The sequence below is a fragment of the Carlito syrichta genome, unplaced genomic scaffold (genome assembly GCF_000164805.1).
Source record: "Carlito syrichta isolate Samal-C Ts95f unplaced genomic scaffold, Tarsius_syrichta-2.0.1 Scaffold311949, whole genome shotgun sequence".
Classification (NCBI taxonomy): domain Eukaryota; kingdom Metazoa; phylum Chordata; class Mammalia; order Primates; family Tarsiidae; genus Carlito; species Carlito syrichta.
In genome coordinates, this window is record NW_007256045.1 from 1,632,904 (window position 1) to 1,654,617 (window position 21,714).

The following is a 21,714-nucleotide window of genomic DNA, read 5'->3' on the forward strand; positions in this document are numbered from 1 at the left end:
GGGGTCCAGCAATCCTTCCGCCTCAGCCTTCCAAGTAGCTGGAACTACAGGCACATGTTACCACGACCGGTCAATTTTTTATTTATTGTAAAGATGAGGTCTCGCCAAGTTGCCCGGGCAGGTCTTGAACCCACAGGCTCCCAAAGTGCTGGGATTACAGCTGAGCCACCAAGCCTGGCCTCCTGAGTCGATTTCTATTGCAACCAGAACCTGTCTATTACAGCCAGATTTGAGGTGATGTTTTAGCTACAGAGACCCAAATTGTATCCAACTTATCTATTATCCCTCTGGTGCACCCGAATCCCAAGACAACCCCTCTAGATGACCATTAGAGGTTTCACAACCTCCTCTCCCATCAGTCTGACCGACCCCTTCTGCCAGTTGTGGACCACAGAGAACACCAGGGGGCATCCCCGAGGAGGGTACACCCCTCAGTCACACTCTCCAACAAGCCCTAGGAAGGAAAAGCATCTAGAACGTTGCTCTCAGTCTCTTCCCACAGCAGAGGTTGGAAGCAGTTCAGGACTGGAGCAGCTAGACTTCACCTCTGCAATCTCAGCTCCTCTTTGTGGCACACAGTGAACAGGTAGTAGAAGTGCTCGGTAACTGAGCAACAGCAGCCCAGTGGGTCCTGGCAGGAGCTGTCAGGGGCTTATTCGTCTCTGAGCCCCAGTAATAGAAATAGTTCACCTGCCCCAGCTGACTCTCCCTTCCCCTGCAATGCTCCCAGGGACCGGCTCGCGGCCTGTAGCCGTGACCTTGTTTCGTTGGACGTTCTAATACAAGCCGAAATGGATATTAGCTGTAATTACTCATTCCACACGATTGCGTGGGCCGCTCTTTGTACCAGAGTTGAGAACCTTCATTGTCCACGTTGCTTAAATTACTGAACATTGTGCCATCCATTCTGAATTAGTGCTCGTTAATGAGCCGGTGGCTCTAGAAACTCCCTATTTATTATTCAGAGGCCAAGTAGAATCCAAGCAGCTGCATTGCAACCCCACTCATGTGACTTTTGATCTGTCATGGAAAGAATGGAAAATAAAGTAAAATAAAACAATCCACATGGATTAGCATTTTTTCTTTTCCTGACCGAAGGTGTCATGGGCACAGAAATGACCATTTGGTCCCTATTGGTCCCCAACTTATAAATGGCCTTTTCACTCTGAAATAAAATATATGTGATTGAGAGGGAGCTGTCTTTCTAGGGGAAAAGGCCTGGTTTTCTGACTTGATGTTTCGGTACCCGTGTCACCATTTTATCATAATCCTAATGCAGAAAACAATTTTCTTTGCTTTCACAGACTCCTCTCTCGTTTGTCCCCAACTTACAGAATCAAAAAGACCAGTCCTGATAGTGAGACTCGACTAAAAAAAAAAAAAAAATTAATGGTAAAACAAACCATTCAAACAGTCACATGTCAAAAGAGAGGTCAGAATTTGATTTGATTTTTTTTTTACTCTGTCTGGAATGGGAAGATGAAAAACCAGTGTGTCCACACTTCCTTTCTGCATGTTATTACACAGTAACATGATCCACCATCACCCGGTGTCCAAGTGCTATAACTGTGCACTGTTAGTCCATGTTACAGTATCAGCATTTCTCATTGGAGGGACAGCTCACTCGGAAAGTGGGAGGGAGCGGAGCGATGCTTCCCAGGCTGACATTGATGTCTCTGCAAGGACATTCTGCCAGGGTGCGACAGGTCACAACCAAATGGATTGCTCCCCAGTGGGCTGGACTCCAGTCACATTGTCAGGTAAACACAGAAATATTCTGTCTTCGCCTGCCAAGACTTGTCAAGTGTCTGTATTTGTTATTGCATCTTGGGTCCCACAAGGTTCCCACCCATATTTCTTTATAGAGGAAATGCAAACCATATGCTTTTGCCTTATTTCCACTGAATGTATCCAAACGCGGCTTGGGCCAGACGTATTCTTTTGCAATGAGTCTTCTGAGTGGAGTGCCTCAGCCCTTAACCCCTCCTTTTCCACCCCCACAGTTTGCCATGTCTTAAGTGGATTTGACTTTCGGGTATACATACAGGAGTCTTTGAAAGATCCAAAACACAAAATGGGTTTTGCTTGTCTTAACTTGTTTGTTTGTTGTGTTTTGTTTTCGTTTGATAAACATTGGCTTGTAGCAGCAGACAAATAACATCAGGGTCTGATAAATAATTATAGTACTCTTTTCCATGGGTGTGCCTCAGAATCCTTCTCAACGCAGTGCCCCTGACAGGTCATACAAATGAATGAATGATTATTTGCCACCCCAGTGAGAGACACATTTTTAAAGCCATTCATAAGCATTGGGCCTGGCCAACATCTTTTGGAAGAGGGCATATTTCTTCAGGCACTGGGAGCCCTGAGAGACAAAAGTGTGAGACATTTCCCCAAATAAAAGGCAAGTTAGAGCACAGCCCCAGCAGGGAGCGTCCTTTAAGAGCTGCTGCCTGGGTAATGTTGAAAGCCTGGTGCTTCCCAAACTGCACACTCTTTGAAGAAGTAGGCGGTGCCTTTAACTTCCCGCTGTAATCCCACGCCAGGCTCTGAAGCTATCTTAAGCCTCGCTATTTATCCGCCTGGTGAGGCACAACACTTACTTATTAAAAACATATCTATCATGGTTAATGACTTGATTTTTTCCCTTTAATACAGTACAATGACAGGTGTAAAAAGAAGATGAGAGTCAGATGCTTCTGCAATATGCTGCCGGCTTTAAGATGTCTAGAACGTCAGCCTTTCTCCACGGTGCTAGGGGCTGGGACGTGTCCCACCCGCTCGCTCCCAACACACACACACGCGCGCGCGCGCACACACATACACACATACACAGATTACACGCTTGTGTTGGAGGGAAAATCGTGCCATTTGCAGTTTCAGATAAAAGCATGTTTGAGTGCATATGGAAGGTACCATTAGAAGCAGCTCCGGAGTGCCGAGTAAAATGGGTCATTAGGCTTTTGTTTGTTGGAGAGTGTCTCCCATCTGACAGTGCCGAATGGTACCACTTTTAGCAGCTTATGTTCCCAGTTACATTAAACAGACAAACAGATTGGCTATTTTGCATTTCTCATTTGACAACAGCTTGTCTTCATTTGCTGCACACGGGTGGCGGCTCAGAAAGCAGGGTGGATTACTGTAGCCAAGGTCCTGGTTTTGAATAACAGCAGATGCCAACATTTAACTTCAAAATCAATCAATTCTTTTTCCTGAGTACGGATAAAAGGTCTACCAGAGCGCCTGCAGGGGGATTTCTTGCTGTTTGCAGCTGAAAACATAGATGCCACGTTCATTACCAAACTTTCTGCGAGAAATAACAAATGCGGGTAGTTTTATGCGGGGAGGTCTTTGGGAGAAGTATTTTATAGAAGGGGACCTGGGAGTGCCGCCTGTGACCAGGCCACTTGATATTAAGGTGAACTCTTTGGGACGCCGTTTGATTAAGGTGTCAGTCGTCTCAATTAACCTGATTCCAATGCAAGGCATTCCTATGTAGTGACAGAATAGAGAGTTGCTTTCACACTGACCACTTTTCTCAGTAACCTGTGGCCCATGGGTTCATTATTAAAAGTTTTCCCAAGAGGGGACAGTCTAAGAGGATACTGCTTACCAGAAATTAGAGGGCCAACCCCCTGGTTTAAAGTCAACCAGAACACAATTCAGTGTCTTCGTGTCTTAAGCTCTTTGGGCCCAGCTGCCCAGATTCTTTCAGAATGGAGTTCTTAGTCGTTCTAAGATGTGATCCCTCCACTACCTCTCATGACTATCAAAGGCTGGATCCCAGTCCTCAGCTGGTCACAGTGACACCAGGTGCAGGGAGGCATATTCTTCTGGCACTCGAGGATGCAGGTGGGAGTTAGCCCCCCTGCAGAGGTCTGGTTGGCTGTCTTAGGTCAGCTCTTTGCTTGTCTGTGAGAGGCAATGATCACAATGGTTAGAGCCATCGGTCTTTGGCATACCCTTGCTCAGTTCCCAACACGGTATGTAAAAGGTTGTGAGACCTTGTGAGGGTAATCTAACTTCTCTGAGCCACTTTGCTCACCTGTGACAGGGACACTAGTGTAGTTTCCATCTCACAGGGTTATTACAGGAATTAAACAAGACCAGTGTGTAAAACCCATAGCATCACACCTACATATGTGTGTGAGAATATGTGCATTTTATTATATATCTGTGTGTACATTTTATATACACATAACATATATAATAAAATATTATGTGTACCTATATGCATATATCAATATATACACATATATAGCATGCATAATAAAATGCATGTAAATTAAATGAATAAATACATCTAAATGTATAAAACTAAAAGCTATTCATCATAGCTGTCTATGTAAATGCACATAAAACTTCATCAAGGAGCCTCCTTCCTGTGATCCTACCCAAGAGACAGGACGAGGACAGTCCCTCCCTGGCCTTTTTCAGCTTTATCTTATAAAGATTCATTCCCTCAGATGGAAAAAAAATGTACTTCTTTAAATTTCATAAAATAGCAGCTACTCATTGAGTTCCTGTTTCTTGCCATCAAGGGTTACTTGTAACCCTCAAAAGCAACTTGAAGAAGATGTCAGTGTCCAGGCGGGGTTTGAATGCCCACGCCCGTCCCACTTCCCTGGTTGTCCTCTCCAGGAATGTTGGGTGTTCGCCACGTAGTTGGGAAGACAGGATCCTACTGAATCAGACAGGCCAGTTCTCCTGAGGGCCAGCTTGCTTTTCAGAGAAGGCACGAAGCTGGGTCTTCCTTTCCTCTCTAGGGGACTTGTTCTTTATTAAGCCTCAGATTGGGTTTGTTGTTGTTGTTTTCCAGGGGACCTATTTTGTGACTGAGTGTCCCTTCCCTCTCCTCTCTCCATCCCCTCCCCCATACCTCTGTTCTTCTCTTTCTTTTCCTTTTCATGTATCAAAAACAAACCTAAACACAAGCATGTTGATTCTTTTCAAAACTTGAAGTAGACGCTTTATTTTTTGAAGTCAACTTTTTATTGATGTATCATACACCAGATCTCTGAATCATCTCTTAAAAACAAGCAAAAAAAGAAAACACAAATCATTGCTCATAACTGCCCTCTCCCTTCCAAAAAATAACAAACAAATTGAGTTTCTTTTGTTGTTGTTTTAGTTAGTTTGAGTTTCTTTTCTCATCATTTTTAGGAACCCACAAAAATCCTAATATATTCTTGAGATTTGAAATGAGGTTCTTTACGAGATGTTATTAACACACAAATAGTCTGTAGTCAATACATGTTGGCTGTTTTTAATTTTGTACCATGCACCCGTCTAGCTTAGGAACAATCACTAGCCAGTATGCCTTACATGCCTTACATGATACAAATAGTAACTAGCGTGTATTAATATTTGAAACTTCCATGACTCAACATTTTTGGTCTCGGAGCCTGTGCTTCAAGCCATAAGCTCTCCGGGGTGCTGGGGAAGAGGAGCCCGTTAGGGTAACACGAAGAATAGGCTCCCTGCCCTGCACAATAGCAGATGCTCTCCAGGAAGTCATAAGAGATGGACAATCCAACCCCTCCGGACAACGGGACAGAAAACCCTGGTTGCCAAGGGTTAGAATTCTTAGGGTAAAAGAGATGGCTCTGGGCCAGAGCACTTTAGCTTAAAACAGAAGGATTCAGTCTTGTAAATGTCATATTCAGCATCAGCAAAAGAAAGAGAAAACAAGAAAGGAAGTGAGAGTTGGCCCGGTGATCAGAACACTCTGGATTCCACGTGGAGCTGGAAGGAAGAAGCATTGCATCAGAGCAAAGTCAAGGTGCCTGTGGGCCACCAGGATGCTATGAGGGACACTGGTCTCAAAGTTGACCCTCCAAGGGCCTCCATTTTATACCTGAAATGTCCAGGGCAATAGAACTTGGTGAGGGGTGAGGGCAGACTCACCAGACATAACTCCTGGGGGAAAAAAAGCCAGTTAATTGAGTTTCCCTCTCTCCCTCAGCCCCTCCTTCTCTGGCCACCCCCCTTCTCTCCACTCTTTGTGCCTCCCCACTCCCCCAACCCCGCCTCCAATTGAGAACCTTTTGTTGTCTTAATAGAGACTGAAACCCACTTAGGGCTTGGAGTTTGCTGTTTTAATTCAACAGTGGACTTTTTCTTCTTCTTCTTCTTCTTTGTTTGTTTTTCTTTTCCTTTTTCTTTTTCTAAGCCGGGCCGGACAATGCATTTGCAGAACAGAAGCTGTGTGCTGGGCGCTCCTGGGATCCTGGACAAAACCCTCATTAATGGGAGGTGGGATTTCCTGGTCACAGCTTTTAGCCAAAGGCCAAAGGTCGCCCATTAACCAGCATCCAGTCTAAACAGGCTGTGTAAAATGACAGGGAGGGGAGGGAGAAGAGAGAGGAAAAAAGTCAAATATTTGTTCTTAATTCTCAAGTCAGCAGCAGGATTTGCTGCTGAGACAAGATGCCCATCAGCAACCCACACTGCCCCAGGAAGGATGTACTGGAAGGGCTGCTGCCTTGTCACTCCCCAGGAGTTAGCATTGGTGGGGGAGTTGTAGGGCTTGGCCTACTGCCCCGTGTCACCCCCACTGCTTTCAAAGCCCTGGCCCTGGGAGCCTCTTTGATTATACCCAAGACAGAAGCAGGAACTTACTGGTTGATGGTTTCCACTGGCTTCCCTGCGTAAAACCTCAGAAGGGCTCCCTTGATCCAAAATTTGCAAAGCCCTGCCAGGTGTGTACATCGGCTTCTGTCACATTCCCTCTGCCTGTATCATGCCCACACCTCCCTGCACCCTCATAGCATGGGTACTTGCTTTTTCCCTTGATGAGAGAACTTATTTCTGGGTCTTGGCATGCCCTCTCCTGCTTGGTGTCTGCTCCCCTGCATTTCTGTCCACTGCTTCCTTACCTGGGTAGAAGAAAGGGCTGGTCACAGAGGGAAGGGTGTCAGCACTCTTCAGTCTTCAGTCAGGGATTTCTCTGCTCTTCCCAGCTGGAGCTGACTGTCAAAGGAAATATTTGGTTCTTATGTTCCTCAAATTGGCCAAGGGAGCCTGTGGAGTCCGCATTCCAGCATTAGACCAATTTAAACCCCACAAAAGAAAGTGCTAGATCACTCAGGTCTCACACACAGGAGCTATCTCTGTAAAATGCAGGACATTCAGGAACAGAACAGGCACACATGCTTTCCACAGCTAGGCTGATCCCCAGAAGCTCAGAGGCTGGTGGGCCAGGCCCAAGAGGGCTGCTCCTCTTCCCCTAATTATCAACCCTAGATGCCACTTCTCCCTTCCTGGGGATGAATGTCCCTGTGACCAAATAGAGGCTGGAGTGTGATGCAGACACAGGGCTTCTTAACATAGCCTAAGCCGGCCCCTGGTTTAAGGCCCTGCCGTCATTGTCTCAAAACGCTCAATTGTTTTGAGCAAATGGCCCTGCATTTTCATTCTGCACCAGACCCTGCAGAGTATAGAGCTGGTCATGACCTGACCCACGCATCAGAATAGTCTATGAAGGTTTTTAAAAATATCAACTCCCCAAAAAGATGAAAATAACAGACACTGGGGACACCAATAAGGAGAGAAACAGGAGGGGGATTAGTGTTCAGAAACTACCCACGGGGCACAATATTCACTCTCTGGGAAATGGGCTGCCTGAGACCCAATCCTCACCACTGTACAATATGTCCATGTAGTGAACATGCATGTGTACCCCCTGAATCTAAAATAATAATTAAAAAATTAACTCCTTGGTTCTATCCAAGAAGTTGAGAGTTAATGGGGTGGGGGTCTCCCAGATAACTTGGGTCTAGATCCTCTGTTCACCCCAACATTCCCTCGACCGAGAAGTCAGAGGCACGCAATCCCAAGTATCTATAGAACTCAATTCATACCTGAAACCACTTTATTGTAATAATCATGATAATGATTATATTTATTGCATGCTCACTGTGGGACAGGCTTCCCCAGTTAAAGAGGGCGATGTTGACATTCAAAGTAGTCCAGTCTGCCCAAAGAATCACAAAGACCAAGTGTGGTCAAATTGGGATTCTACTTCCCTGTTTACAGCCCTGACTTTCTTACCAAAATTTGACATCCTCCAAGGCACGGGTGGTGTCTTGTTCAGCCCTGCTTTTCCAATATCATGCCTGACACGCAGTCACAGTAAGTATTCAAAAAAGGCTGACTTGATTCTTCAAAGAAAGTCTTTGCCACCGTTTTGCTGTTTTCTTTGGGTGGAAAATTTGCCATTGCTTCAGTGCTATCAAGAGTCATGGCTAAGAAAAGCTTTCAGATGTAATTTCTTTTATATATCATCTCATTGACTCCTCTTTGCCATCCTATAATATTACAATGGCTTTGTGCTAAACGCCAGAGCAGGACCTCAGAACATGATGCTGACATGATCCAGACCACGTCCCCACAAATATCCTCCTGGAAAAATGACTGGCTTGGAGGGAGAAGTGGCTGTCTAAAAACAGTACCCTTAGCCTGACACGGGGACATCCCCACGGTGGTGAAGACACTGTGCAAAGTGCCAGTTCCCTGCTGTCAAGGAGCAAATCTATTCCGCAGAGGGCTTTTGCTTTTTCCAAAAAGCAATGTTGTGTGTTTGCTCAGAGAAGTGTCCATGCACCAGGGCATCGAGGATGGATGAACTACAAGCTCTGAAAAACGTAGGAGAAAAGACAGAAGCTTCTCAGTGGCCTTGAACTTCTAGGGGAAAATGCCAGGTCAAAAGACTTCGAGATCCAGGGAAGTAAAAAAAAAATCATGAGTCTTTGAAACAGAGAGTAAATATATTGTAACTGGGAAGTAACCAAAATACTTGTTTATGGAGTTGATTTTTTAAATCAATTAATCCCTCCAATTTGTACAGGACATTTAAACTTTTACCATGCTCTCAGACTCTTATCTTCCTGATCAGATGTGCAATATTACCTATGTTTATTAGGCACTTATTTTATATATGATAACTTATTTCGCTGTACAATGATGGTATGAGGAAGAATTTACTTTTATCCCATTTTATAGATGAGGTTGGGTGGGGCACAGTGGGAGGATTGCTTGAGCCCAGGAGTTCGAGACCAGCCTGGGAACATAGCAAGACCTTGTCTCTACTAAAAATTTTTAAAAATTAGCTGGGCATGGTGGCATCCACCTGTAGTCCTGGCTACTTAGAAGGCTGAGGTGGGAAGATCACTTGAGACCAGGAGGTTGAGGTTGCAGTAAGCCATGATTGGGCCACTGCACTCTAGCCTGGGTGACAGAGTGAGATTTTACCTCAAAAAAACAAACAAACAGATAAGGCTAAGAAAGGTCAAGTTGAACAATGCTCTAGTCCTCCTCTTATGGTTCCATAGTCATCAACCCACTTAGAGGGCTGATTAGGCCAGGAGAGAAGCAGGAGTGGGTGAGTTCCTCAACCATTGCTGTACTAACAGAAGGAGCAGAGAGCAGGACAGCAGAATACACACATGACTGGTTGGTCCTAAAGGTCTTGGGCAAGGAATGTGACCTCAGTTTCTCATCTGGGAAGTGGAAATATCAACAGCCCCTGCCTTGGAAGTTGAATCATTGGGAAAATTAAAAGAGAGAAAAGAGTTTACGGAGTACTTAGCACAGTACTTGCCACACAGAAAGCTCTCAGTCAAGGGTCTGCCACCACCCAGTGAGAGACCCTGCTTTTGTGACATATTCCCTGAGCAAGTCTATGTCTTACAGTTCATTTGCATTAGACTTGGTCCCCTGGTGTGTAAATTGCTCTAAAGGCTTTGGTTGAAAACACAGCAGGAAATGTGGGCTGAAACTCTCCAGGACTAGAGTAGTTTCAAATATCTAGCCCAGGGATTTTATTTTTCTTATTCATAAAAACACTTTTTCTGCCATTCTCCCAAAGAAAAATGTATTCAGAAAGAATTACCTTTGCTGCATTGGCTTATGGCATCATTAATGACTTTGTTCTGTTACCTTGCTCTAGTGGGAAATAGACTCTTTTCAAAAGGAGAACCACTGATAGCTTGGCAGAATTATGGCAACTGATGGAAAAGTGAGAAATGTACCTCCTTTGTGCCTCGTTCAGGAATGCCACCTGAACAGTTCAGTTGATTTTTTTTTGGAACTAGATTGAAGCCGTGTTGTTCTAGTTTGCATGTGGTTGAGTCGCTGACTTGCTTGGAATTACTTGGCACTGTAGAAAACCAGCCATGTGGAACCAGTGTAGACTTTGGAGCCAAATAAACCTGCATTCAACTCCTCCTTCTTCCACTATCTAGCATGATAGTAGTGAGTTCTTTAAGATCTCTGAGGCTAATTTCCTCTGTAAACTGTTAAGAATATTTACCTATAAGCATTGAGTCAGGAACCAAATATGACACTACTTCCTGGTAATATTACACCTACCTAAATATTTCCCAGGAATTGCAATGTGGCAACGATAAATTCCCAGACAGCTTCAAATGCAGCTGTCTTTTCCATTGATGACAGTGGCTGACCCAAGGTGGCACATGCTCTTTTCACCCAATGTGGTAAAGAGCTTCTCCTACAGTAGAGGAATTACAAACAAGCCCCTTTGATCAAAGAAAGAGTTTTTTAGAGAAGGTTTATCTCTAAAGGCAGTGATTGTCACAGTTTCTCAATTCCATTCTTCTCCCAAGGAAAAAGGACAAGTATACAAGTGCCTAGGGAGAGGATGTCAAGAAAAGCTTATGCGAATGATTGCATGATTCAGGAGCTCTTGATGTTGAAAGAATGACCCTGACGCTGTCTCTGAAAGAGCTGAGATGTAGCTTTATCCCTGAATTCAAGTCCCTTCAGAATTACCTCAGAACACTCCTGCAGAAGGTTCTGTAGATCCCCAGGTAGATTGCGATGGAATCTCAATTACCCTAGGGGCTAGCTACCTCTTGCACAATCGTTGTATCTTACTTTATTACAGAAAATCTGTGGAGAGAATCTCTCCACTGGGCCCCATCCAGGCAATGACCCACCAGCTGTGGAGGACAGGGGACTGAAATTGTCTGATCACATTCTCAGATAGAGACAAAACCTGCTTCTCTCTCTCTCTCTCTCTCTCTCTCTCTCTCTCTCTCTCTCTCTCTCTCTCTCTCTCGCTCTCTCGCTCTCGCACTCTCTCCACTGAGAAGCCAGTTAGGTATTATAGTCTGGTACAGGAAGAGGTGGTTCTTGTGTTGTTCACCCAACAATGAGACACTCTGATAAAGCTGCCTTTTCCCTTCCCAGAGACCCTATGCACAGTATTTACTAGGTGAACACCAACCAAGACTATTATAAGGGTCAGGAGAAAAGAGTGGTCATCTGAACCCTGGTGGTCAGTTCCTACCAGAACAGCAGGCCAGGATCCAAAAAGAACATAGGTCATGGATTCCGACCTCACTGGGCCATCTCCTAGCTCTGTGATGGGAGCGAGTTCTCCATCACTCGTTTGGCAAATGTTGATTATAACATATACCTCCAAGTTTCTGATTAGGAAAATACCAGAATGTTACATATTACATGCAAACATATAGTTAATGTATAGAAAGTGTGTGTCACATAGTAGGCATTCATAATCTGATTTTGTCTTCTCCTCGTTTTGCATTTTGTTTCAAGGTTATTAATAGAACTGGTTTTTTCTGTGGGGAGGGACAGACCAGGAGGTGGTATTGGCCATGCACATTTCTGAGCTCTTTTTTTCTGCCTGTCTGAGTCTCGCAGGGCTGCCTCAACCAAGTACCACAACCGAGTGGCATATGACAACCAAAGTATTTTCTTACAGTACTGGAAGCCAGAAGCTGGATATTAAGATGCTGGCAGGGCCATGCTCCCTCTGAAGGCTCTCGGGGTAGAATTTTCCAGCCTCTCCTTGGTTTCTGGTGGTTGCCATCATCAATTTCTTGGGTTGTAGCTGCTGTATCACGCCAATCTTTGCCTCTGCCGTCACTCCCTGTACGTGTAACTGTGTGTCTCTATTCTTATAAGGATGCTAGCCAGGATATTGAGGTCTCACCCCAATCCAGTAGGACTTCTTCTTAACTCAATTACATCAACAAAGACCCTATTTCCAACTGAGGTCACATTCATAGGTACTGGAGTTTAGGACTTAGTATGTCTTTTGGGGAACACAATTCAACCCACAACACTCCCTTGTAGCTTCTGCTTATAAAACCCTCCCACAGTATCTTCTCTTTAAGGGATGAGCATGTTCTGAGAGTATCTATATTTCTGAGATATGATTGTTCTCCTTCTGAGTCTCAATTTCTTCAACTGTTGGAGGGGGGACGGTGCCACCTGCAGACTGGGGCCAGGCTCCACTGTTGCTCCGTCCTCAGCACCGTTCACTTCACTGCAGGGCCCACACATCACACCTGAAATTCTTTCTGCAAGGTGGGCCTTCTTCATGAGAGGGAATGTTCTATGAGGACTGAGACCACCACTTCTTGTTCCTGTTGTACCCCCAATATCATTCCCAGTGCCTGGCTGCTAGTAGGTCCCAAATATCTATCCAGTGGCTGGTGCCCAGTAGGTATTCAATATCCAGTCCAGCACCTGGCATCTAGTAGGATTCAAATAACTATCCCAGTACCGGGCGTCTAGTAGGTCCCCAGTAGCCAGCACAGTGCCTGGCGTCTAATAGGTCCACAATAACCAGCACAGTGCCTGGTATCTAGTAGGTCCCTAACATCCTTCCCAGTGCCTGGTGTCTAGTAAATCCTCAATATCCAGCCCAGTGCCTAATGTCTAGTAGGTTCTCAATATGTATCTCAGTGCCTGGCATCCAGTAGGTCCCCAGTATCCAGCCCAGCACCTGGCATCTAGTAGGTCCCCAATATCTATTACAATTTCAGGTATCTATTGGTCCCCAGTAACTAGCAGTGCCTGGTGTCTAGTGGGTTCACGATATCCATCCCAGGGCCTGATGTCTAGTAGGTCCCAATATCCAGCCCAGGACCTGGAGTCTAGTTGGTTCCCAATATCCATTCCAGTGCCTGGCATCTAGTAGGCCCCCAATACCTATCCTAGTTTCTGCTGTCTAGTAGATTCCTAATAACCAACCCAGTATCTGGCATCTAGTATGTCTCCAATATCCATCCTAGGGCCTGGCGTCCAGTAGGTCCCCAATATCTATCCCAGTACCTGGTGCCTAGTAGGTCTCCAACATCCATCCTAGGGCCTGGTTTCTAGTAGGTCCCCAATGTCTATCCTAGTTTCTGATGTCTAGTAGGTCCCCAATAATCAACCCAGTCCCTGGCATCTCGTAGGTCCCCAATAACCAGCAGTGCCTGGTGTCTAGTAGGTCCACAATATGCAGGGCCTGGCGTCTAGTAGGTCCCCAATATACAGTCCAGGGCCTGGCATCCAGTAGGTCCCTAATATCCATCCCAGGACCTGGCATCTAGTAGGTCCCCAATTACCATCCTAGGACCTGGTATCTGGTAGGTCCCCAATATCCAACTCAGTGCCTGGCATCTAGTAGTTTCCCAATACCTATCCCAGTGCCTGACGTCTAGTAGGTCTCCAGTATCCAGTCCAGTGTCTGCCATCTAGTAGTCCCCAGTATATTCCAGTCCCTAGCGTCTAGTAGGTTTTTAACATGTATCCCAGTTTCTAATGTCTAGGAGGTGTTCAATTCATACTTTTGAGTGAATAAATACTGTACACAAAGCTTTTAATACCATCCCTGGACACACATGCCAGAGGCACACATTAACACATGTCTAGCTAGTCATTCGTATGACATGACTTTTACGGCATTACTTCCTGTGTAGGTCAGAACAGGGAACTCACCCCCAAGTGGGTTCATAGGAGAAAACATAATATGAGAAACTAGTTACAAAAGTAGTAGGAGAGCTAAAAAGAGAAAGGTAAACCTGCCCAGAGACCAAGAAATGCAGGAAACTGCACCAGGGGAGTGTATTGTTCTAGAGGCCCAGCCCAGCGGGGGAGCCAGTGGCAGAGGGGAACTGGCCCTTGAGAAGCAGGTTGTACAGTGGAAAAGGGAACCGATGAGGTGTGTGACAACTGAGTGGAGGAGAGAATTCACCTGGCTTCTCCCATCCTCTCATCCTAATCTCCTGCCAGCACCTCCCATTGTCCAAACTGATCAGGAAGCCAGTAGGCAAGTAATTGGGGGCCGGGGGGAGGGTGGCTGGGAAATGTCATTCACAGAGGTCAGCTCCCTGCCCCACGGAGCACAGGAGTGAACGGCAGAGAAGAAACCTCGAGCAAACAAGCAGATGGCTGCCCCGTATCTAAATGCTGGCACATCCATGATCACAGCTCCTGTTCCTTGTCCTTAGGAAGATATGGGGAAATACCATCTCTGTGGAGACTTGACTACACTGAAAAGTTTGTAACAGGCAATTAGAATTTCTTCCCAATGGTCCTTAACTGTCACTGGGCTTACGCATCACATCTCAGAAGACACATGCAAAATTTGAATGTCCAGGCCCCACCCACCGAAAGTCTGATTAAGGCCATTTTGGGAGTAGGGATTGGGTATCTGTATTTTTAACAGAGGCTGCCACCCTCGGTGATTCTAATGCAGTTGATTCAAGGTCAGTAATGTGAGACACACTGAGCCCCCGGAGTTGGAGAGTAGTCTAGATTCCAAAGAAAAGCCTCCAAGCATACCTGTTCTATGTTTGAATCCGACAGAATGATCTGCTTCACTGAGCCAACCCTCCAGCCCAAAACCCATGCCAAGAATTATTTTGTTTTAGCCTACATTAGCAAAATTGTACATGTGGCATCATGGTTACGCATGCGGGCTCTTGAGTCAGCTGCATCTGGATTAAAACTCAGCTCCCCATAGCTATATTCTTTCTAAAACAATAATTCTGACTCTCGGGCCTATGTTATTTTTATTTTTAATTTTTTGAGTGGGAATCTCTGTCACCCAGGCAGCTGGAGTGCAATGCCACGATCACGGCTGACCGCAGCTGGGCTCAGGCAATCCTGCCACCTCAGGCTCCCAAGTAGCTGGCACCACCACCATGCCCAGCTAATTTTTTTTAATTGTTGTAGAAACAAGGTCTTGCTATGCTGCCCAGGCTGGTCTCGAATTACTAAGCAATCCTCCGGCCTCAGCCTCCTAGAGTGCTAGGAGTATAGGCGTGAGTTACCACTCTTGGCCTCTGTGTTACCTTTTTTAACCCAAAAGGTGTTCAGAAAGAAAAGATTTCTCCGCCTTAATCGAGTCCTGCCTCAATGACCTGTGTAACTAGTTCTGATTAAAGAAAATTGTACAATTGAGCCCTAATGATTTAAGAGTAATTAATATGTAAAGATAAGAGCCCGCCCTTGTTGTCATACTTTGCCCCCTGTTCTAAGCCTTCTAGGAGACAATGCTCTTATCTGATTGGAAGGAGCTTACCTCCCCATGGGGTTTCAGATTTAGAATTTTAAGAAGACATAAAAACAAGTGTCCTGCCTCTTATTGATTGGTCCCTGGTGGGTGGGGTGGGGGGGTGCCATCTTAAGAGAACAGACTTTGGACTCTGAACTCTTGTGTTCAGCTCACCCTGTTTTTTCATGAGTTGTGACATCTTGGAAGAGTGGTTTGACTGATCTAAGCCTCAGTTTCCACATCTCTGAAATGGGTACCAACTGCCCCATTCAAACTCCTCTGCAAAGCTTTTATTAAAACCAAGTAGCCACGGTGTAGGGTCTTGTCTGATGGTCATCACACACTCGTCCGCCCCACTTATTAGACACGCGTGCCAGAATGGTCTAGAAATGTTCTTCGGATTAATCCGTTACTCTCAGCATCTCCTTCCAGTTCCATAAACCTGCTTCTTCTGCCTTCTCTCTCACAGTGGGTGGCCAAGCGGTTCCCCAAGTGAGGTGTCTGGGTGTCACCCACCCCAATCCCATCTTGCTCCCAATGCCTCAGTCAGGCCCTCGCTGCGTTAAACCCACCAGCTTAACCTCGTAACAATCTCCCCTCCACCCGTCTCCTCTCTCCCCTCCATCCCGGGGCCACTCTCTCCCACCACCATCTTCTCTCACCATCTCCTCTCTGGGCTCCCTGGGCCCCTCGCCACCACTGTACTGGGTTATGAGCTGGAAACACCTGTCACACCATGCCACTTCCTGCTTAAAATTCCTGCCATGTTTCTCCACAGTCTTGAGAATCAAGTGAAATTTCCTTAACCTGGAACACAAGTCCATGCATGGTCTCTTCCTGCCCCACACTTCAGTGAGGCCAACCCACTGAGAGGTCTGAGCGTGTATCTTGCATCTCTTTCTATCGCTTTCAATTTTTTTTTTCCGCTTATTCTTTTCCACCTGGAACATCCTTCTTCCCTTCACCTTTGCCTTACTCACTCACCTGTCAGCCTCCACTATTTAATCATTATTTTGGTTGTATATTTGTATAACAACGCCCCCTTCCAAGGCTGAATGATTTAAAATAATTCATTATTATTGTATCTTCAAATGTCATGGGTCGGAAATCACATGGAGTACAGCAGGGGTGACTTTGGTTTCCTCAGTGATGTTTGGGGCTAAACTGTGGTGGCTCCAAGGGGCGGGGCTGAAGAGGCAACTAGCTGTGTATCCACATGGCCTCTCCGGGTAGCAGCTTGTGCTCCCTCATAGCATGGCAGCCCCAGGGGAAAAGTCCCCAGCATGGCAGACGTTGCTCTCGGCAGCTCAGGTCTCCGAGAGAAAGGAAGGAAAGACCGCCTTGAAATATCAACACCGGCCATGGCGCCGCTGTCACCAGACACTGTTCATCAAAGCAGATCAACTCAGGCTCAAGGGGAGGGGATACAGACCCCGTCTCTTGATGGCAGGAGTGTCAAAGAGCTTGTGACCATCTATAATCCATCACTGTCATTACTTCCTTGAAGAAGTATTCCTCGGTTCACCCACTCCCTCCCTCTCCCCTCAGGTGCCCTTCTCTGTTTTCTGCTAAATCCTGAATAATTGCACATAGCATAAATTGTCCCCAATGAACTAGGAGTGGTTTCCTTCAATAAAAAGGCTGGGGCTCATTGGTATGTTGTTTGGCATATAATGGGTTCTCAATAAGCCAGAGCTATGATTAGAAGGGTTAGTTAATATGATTAAGATAAAAATGTGTCTAATCTTTTTGTCTGGTGAATGCCTATCACTCATGACAAGTCTTCACAAGGTAATGAGTGAGTGATCGAATGAATGAATGAATGAAGGAATACATGAATGAGTAAACGAATAGCTCAACAAACGAGTGAATGCTTCTATACACAGTCCAATTCCTGATGTTAAAAGATCCAGGCAAACCAAAGAATAACATCTGATTTCCGGCCTGCATAGATGCTCCAGCTTTAATTACACATAGGTCATGGCAGGACTCGGGGCTTAGAGGCCTGGGGGGAAACTCTTGGCCTCTTGCCACAACCCTCACAATAGAACGAGGTCTTCACTGCCAGCTGCTGGTCCTCGAGCTTCCAGTGTGGACTCACATCAGCTGTGCTCGCCGCCCCGGCCCCCGCCCCACCGGGAAGGGGCTGGTTTGCAGAATGAGACCCTCTCAAGGCCGAGGGCCCCGGGAGCGCTTCCTCCCTGCCCCTGGCAGTACAGCAGCTGGGCTGGGAGCATGGCAGGTGTCTAACAGCCTGCCGCAATCCTGCATAACAGGAAGTGAAAGAGAACACCATATCCAATTGAAACTGCAGTGGAATATGGGCCTGCAATGCTTAATTAACCACCCTCAGTCATTTCACAGATTTCTGTTGTTGCCGAAGGAATTAAAAAAACACGGAAGGCAGAGTACACGCGGAGGACAGCAAAGCAGTTTCTGGAATGTTCGTCTGTGTTCATGGCCCCTGCTCTCAGATTCAGCAGCCTGCTGACATAACGCAAAGGGAATGCTCACTTCTGGCTTCGGTGTTTAATGGGTTTCCAAAGTTTCTTTCCTGTTTGTTTGTTTGTGTTTGGTTTTTTTGCCAGAGAGGTCTGTGACATGCTTGAAGAACTCTTCCACGTATATGTGGGAGCGGAGGCAGGAAGGGGAGCATCGAGTGTGTTCGTGCAGTTGAATCTATATGAAGATGTTTGCGCAGATGCACAGCAAGTTGTGTCCTGGGTAGTGTAGAGGCTTGTGGATATAACTGTGTGAGAGCAGAGCGTGCATGTGAGCATGAGTTGTTTCACCTGTTAAAGGTGTGTGGGGTTGTAACCTGTTAAAGGTGTATAACCTACCGCCTAGTTGACAGTAAATTTATATTTTGAAACTATCTGCTACTTGATGGTGGGGGTGTCTTATCAAAAGCAGGTAAGCTCAGCTTCCTTTTCTGGCACAGGATAGAAAAAGAACTTCAAGAAGATTTTTTTAACTCCTCTGAGCTTCACTTTGCACCAATACCTTGTTTTCTAAATCAAACTTGGTCGTTCACCTGGGTAGACTTTCTGGTGGGATCTTTGAAATGCTGCAAAATCCAAGGGATTAAAAATATATATATTAAAATGGCCGGGCATGGTGACTTACACCTGTAATCTCAGATTACTTGAGCCCAGAAGTTTGAGACAAGCCTGGGCAACATAGCAAGACCTTCCTTCTACAAAAAAATCAATAAATTAACCAGGCGTGGTGGCATGTGCCTATAGTCCCAGCTACTCAGGAAGGTGAGACAGAAGGATCACCTGAGCCCAGAAGGTCAAGGCTGCTGTAGTATTTTTTTTTAAGCTACTGTTTATTAAGGGCTTTCTATTTAGCTGGCTTCACCCCAGGTGCTTTGCAATATTGAACTTATCTGATCCTCCCAATAGCCTTATTGGGTAGGAACTGTCTTGATTTCCTCTGTAGCGTGAACAAACTGAAGCAGCCCGGGGGCGGTAGAGTTGGACTTTGAATGCATACTGTTGAACTGTGGAACCCCAAGCTCTACCAAGTCATTACTTCTAGATGCAGGGGCAAAGTGGCATCCCCTTCACTCAGCCAGCTTCCAGGGACATTCATTTGCCACACTGCCGCTAGAAACAGGCGCTTGTTCTGTGAACATCAGACCGCTTCTGGAAAGAATGCTGGTGCAGATATCAGTGTGCACTGGTGACTTTGGGGAGGTCACCTCTGCTCCTGTGCCACCTTCCTGCAGGATGTCTGTGCCCTCACTTGGTGATGAGTTCCACAGGGTCCGCTGGCCTTGCCTGAACTTGAGCTAACCCTAGCTCCTGATCAGCACCGTTTCAGGATTTTAGGGTGCTTTCCCAGTAATGGGTCCCCAGTCCTGGGAGGTCACCGGAATCACCCCAGTGAACTTCTTGTAAAAGCAACATCCAGAGTCCCACTCCCAGAAATTTGGATTCAGTGGTTCTAGGGAGAAGCCAGGAGTTTGCTTTTTTTTTTTTTTACAAGGCTTCCCACTTTCCACACTCAGGGGACACTGATATGGGTCTCCAAGAAGCAAACTTTCATAAAAACTACCCTCCACATTTTCCAGGTGTATAACTTAGGCATCTTCTTCCCTGTACCTAAAGGGGCTCTCAAGAAGGAAACCATAATTCTAGGTTTCCTGGTCTGAGGTAACTCACGGTTAAACAGTGCCCAGAATAAACCTTAAGAAAGTGGGGCCAGGCGGGACCCAGTGACTCATGCCTGTAGTTCCTGTGCTTTGGTAAGCAGAGATAGGAGGGTCTTTTGGGGCAAGGAGTTTGAGACCAGCCTGGGCAGCATAGTGAGACCCCTCTTTCTATAAAAAACAAATTTTAAAAAATAGCCAGGTATGGTGGCATGCGCCTGTAGTTTCAGCTACTTGGGAGGCTGAGGCGGGAGGATCACTTGAACCCCGGAGTTCGAGGCTGCAGTGAGACATGGTCGCACTACTACACTCCAGTTTTTTCTAAAATTAATTTAATTTAGTTTAATTTAATTTTAAAAAGTGGGCCCAACATATTTGTCCAAAGTCCAATCTGCACTGACAGGCAGTATGTCTTTAAAAGCTGCTGCAGAGTGGAGCAGACTGAGGCCCATGCAAAGCCAGGCATCCCTCAAGGAATTTAAATGGGTCAGAAACTCTTAAAGAATTTAAATGAGCATGAAATAGGTATAGAAGGTTTTCTGGGCCAATATGCAAGCCAAATAGTAAATAACTATTTTCAGCACCGAGTTTGGTTGGCAAATTTGCATATACATGTGATGCCTTGCGTTTCTATTTTTGTCACATGAATCTGCAATCTGTAAAGAGAGCCCCATGCCTCCGTGGAAATCCAGGTTCTGGCTGTGGGGGCAAGAGCTGATTGTCCCTCTGGCTGGACCTGGCGTTCTGTATTTTAACGCACCCAAGTGAGAGTCGCAAGATGGGCAGGGAAGGGGCAGGGTACACACATGAAGTCTGTTCTCAGGTCTTGGAGTGCCAAGATTTTCCCCGAAGCAAACTGTTCGTGCCTGAAAAACAGAAGCCAAAGTGGAAAGTTTAACATCTGTCCTGACACCAGTCTTGGGCAGTTGGAAATGACTTCCCAACCTTTCTTAACGCACCACTCTATTTTATTGTTAACTTATGATTATTGTTGATTAGTAAATCATCGTGATTATGATGATTATCGTCAAAAGTTGGGGAGAGCCTTGGCAAACACCTGCAAAACTAGAAATGCCTCTGAGTTCCATCTTGGTGCCCTTTTATTTTAGAAGTTGCAATAAAGCTAGATTTAAGGGATTCTGGTAAAAAAAAAAATTTAGTGCTTTCATGTAGGCCCGTCATGTGGTTGCCACTTGGGTATGTAACTGTCCAGGGCAACCCTCTCAGAGGTGACTTTGTCAAGTGAATTTGACACTTGCCTTTGGATCCCAGGCAAGTTCTACATATCCTTCAATTTTTTTCTTTTTTCTTTTTTTTTTGAGTCAGAGTCTCACTCTGTCACCCAGACTGGAGTGCAGTGGCTCAGTCACAGCTCACCACAGCCTCAATCTCCTGGGCCCAGGCGATACTTCTGCTTCAGCCTCCCGAGTAGCTGGGATTATTCTCTGAGTACCCCATAATCCCAGCACATTGGGAGGCCGAGGGAGGAGGATTGCGTGAGCCTGGGAGTTCAAGGAGGGCCTGGGTAACATAGCAAGATCTCGGCTGTTTAAAAAAATAAAAATATTAGACAGGCATGATGGTACACACCTGTAGTCCCAGCTACCTGGGAAGGGAAGGAGGGAGGATCGCTTGAACTCAAAAGTCTGAGGCTTCAGTGAGCTGTGATCATGCCACTGCACTCCAGTCTGGGTGATAGAGTGAGACTCCAACTCAAAAATAAAGAAATACATAAATGCATACACAAATACATAAATATAATAAATAAAGGACCCTTCCTCCGCCACCACCAACGTTGTGTTTTTCTGGGACTTGGGGGCATGAAGAGGACTAATGTTTCACTTAAATGGACAGTTGACAAAGTCGGAGAGCACCCACCTACCACATGTAGGAGAGACTGGCACTTTTTGAGCACTGGTACTTCTCTTTGCTTTCATCCAAGCAGCTTGGGGAAATTCAGCTATGTTGGTCCAATGTATTTAAAGGCAAGTGCTCAAGCAGAGAGCCTGGAAGTTTGGGGTGCTCAGTCCTCAGACACTTTCATTTTCAGAATATTTGTTCCTTTGTGAGAACTAACCTCGAGTCAGTCATGATTGCTGAGCAATTGGCTATGACGACACTACCATGTTTGGGCAATTTTCAGAAACTACCTAAGATTTTTATGACAACTTCAAAGACTTGCAAAATGTTTTGTTTTGTTTTCTTTCCCCAAAGGATATTTTAAAAATACTTTTTAAAAGTT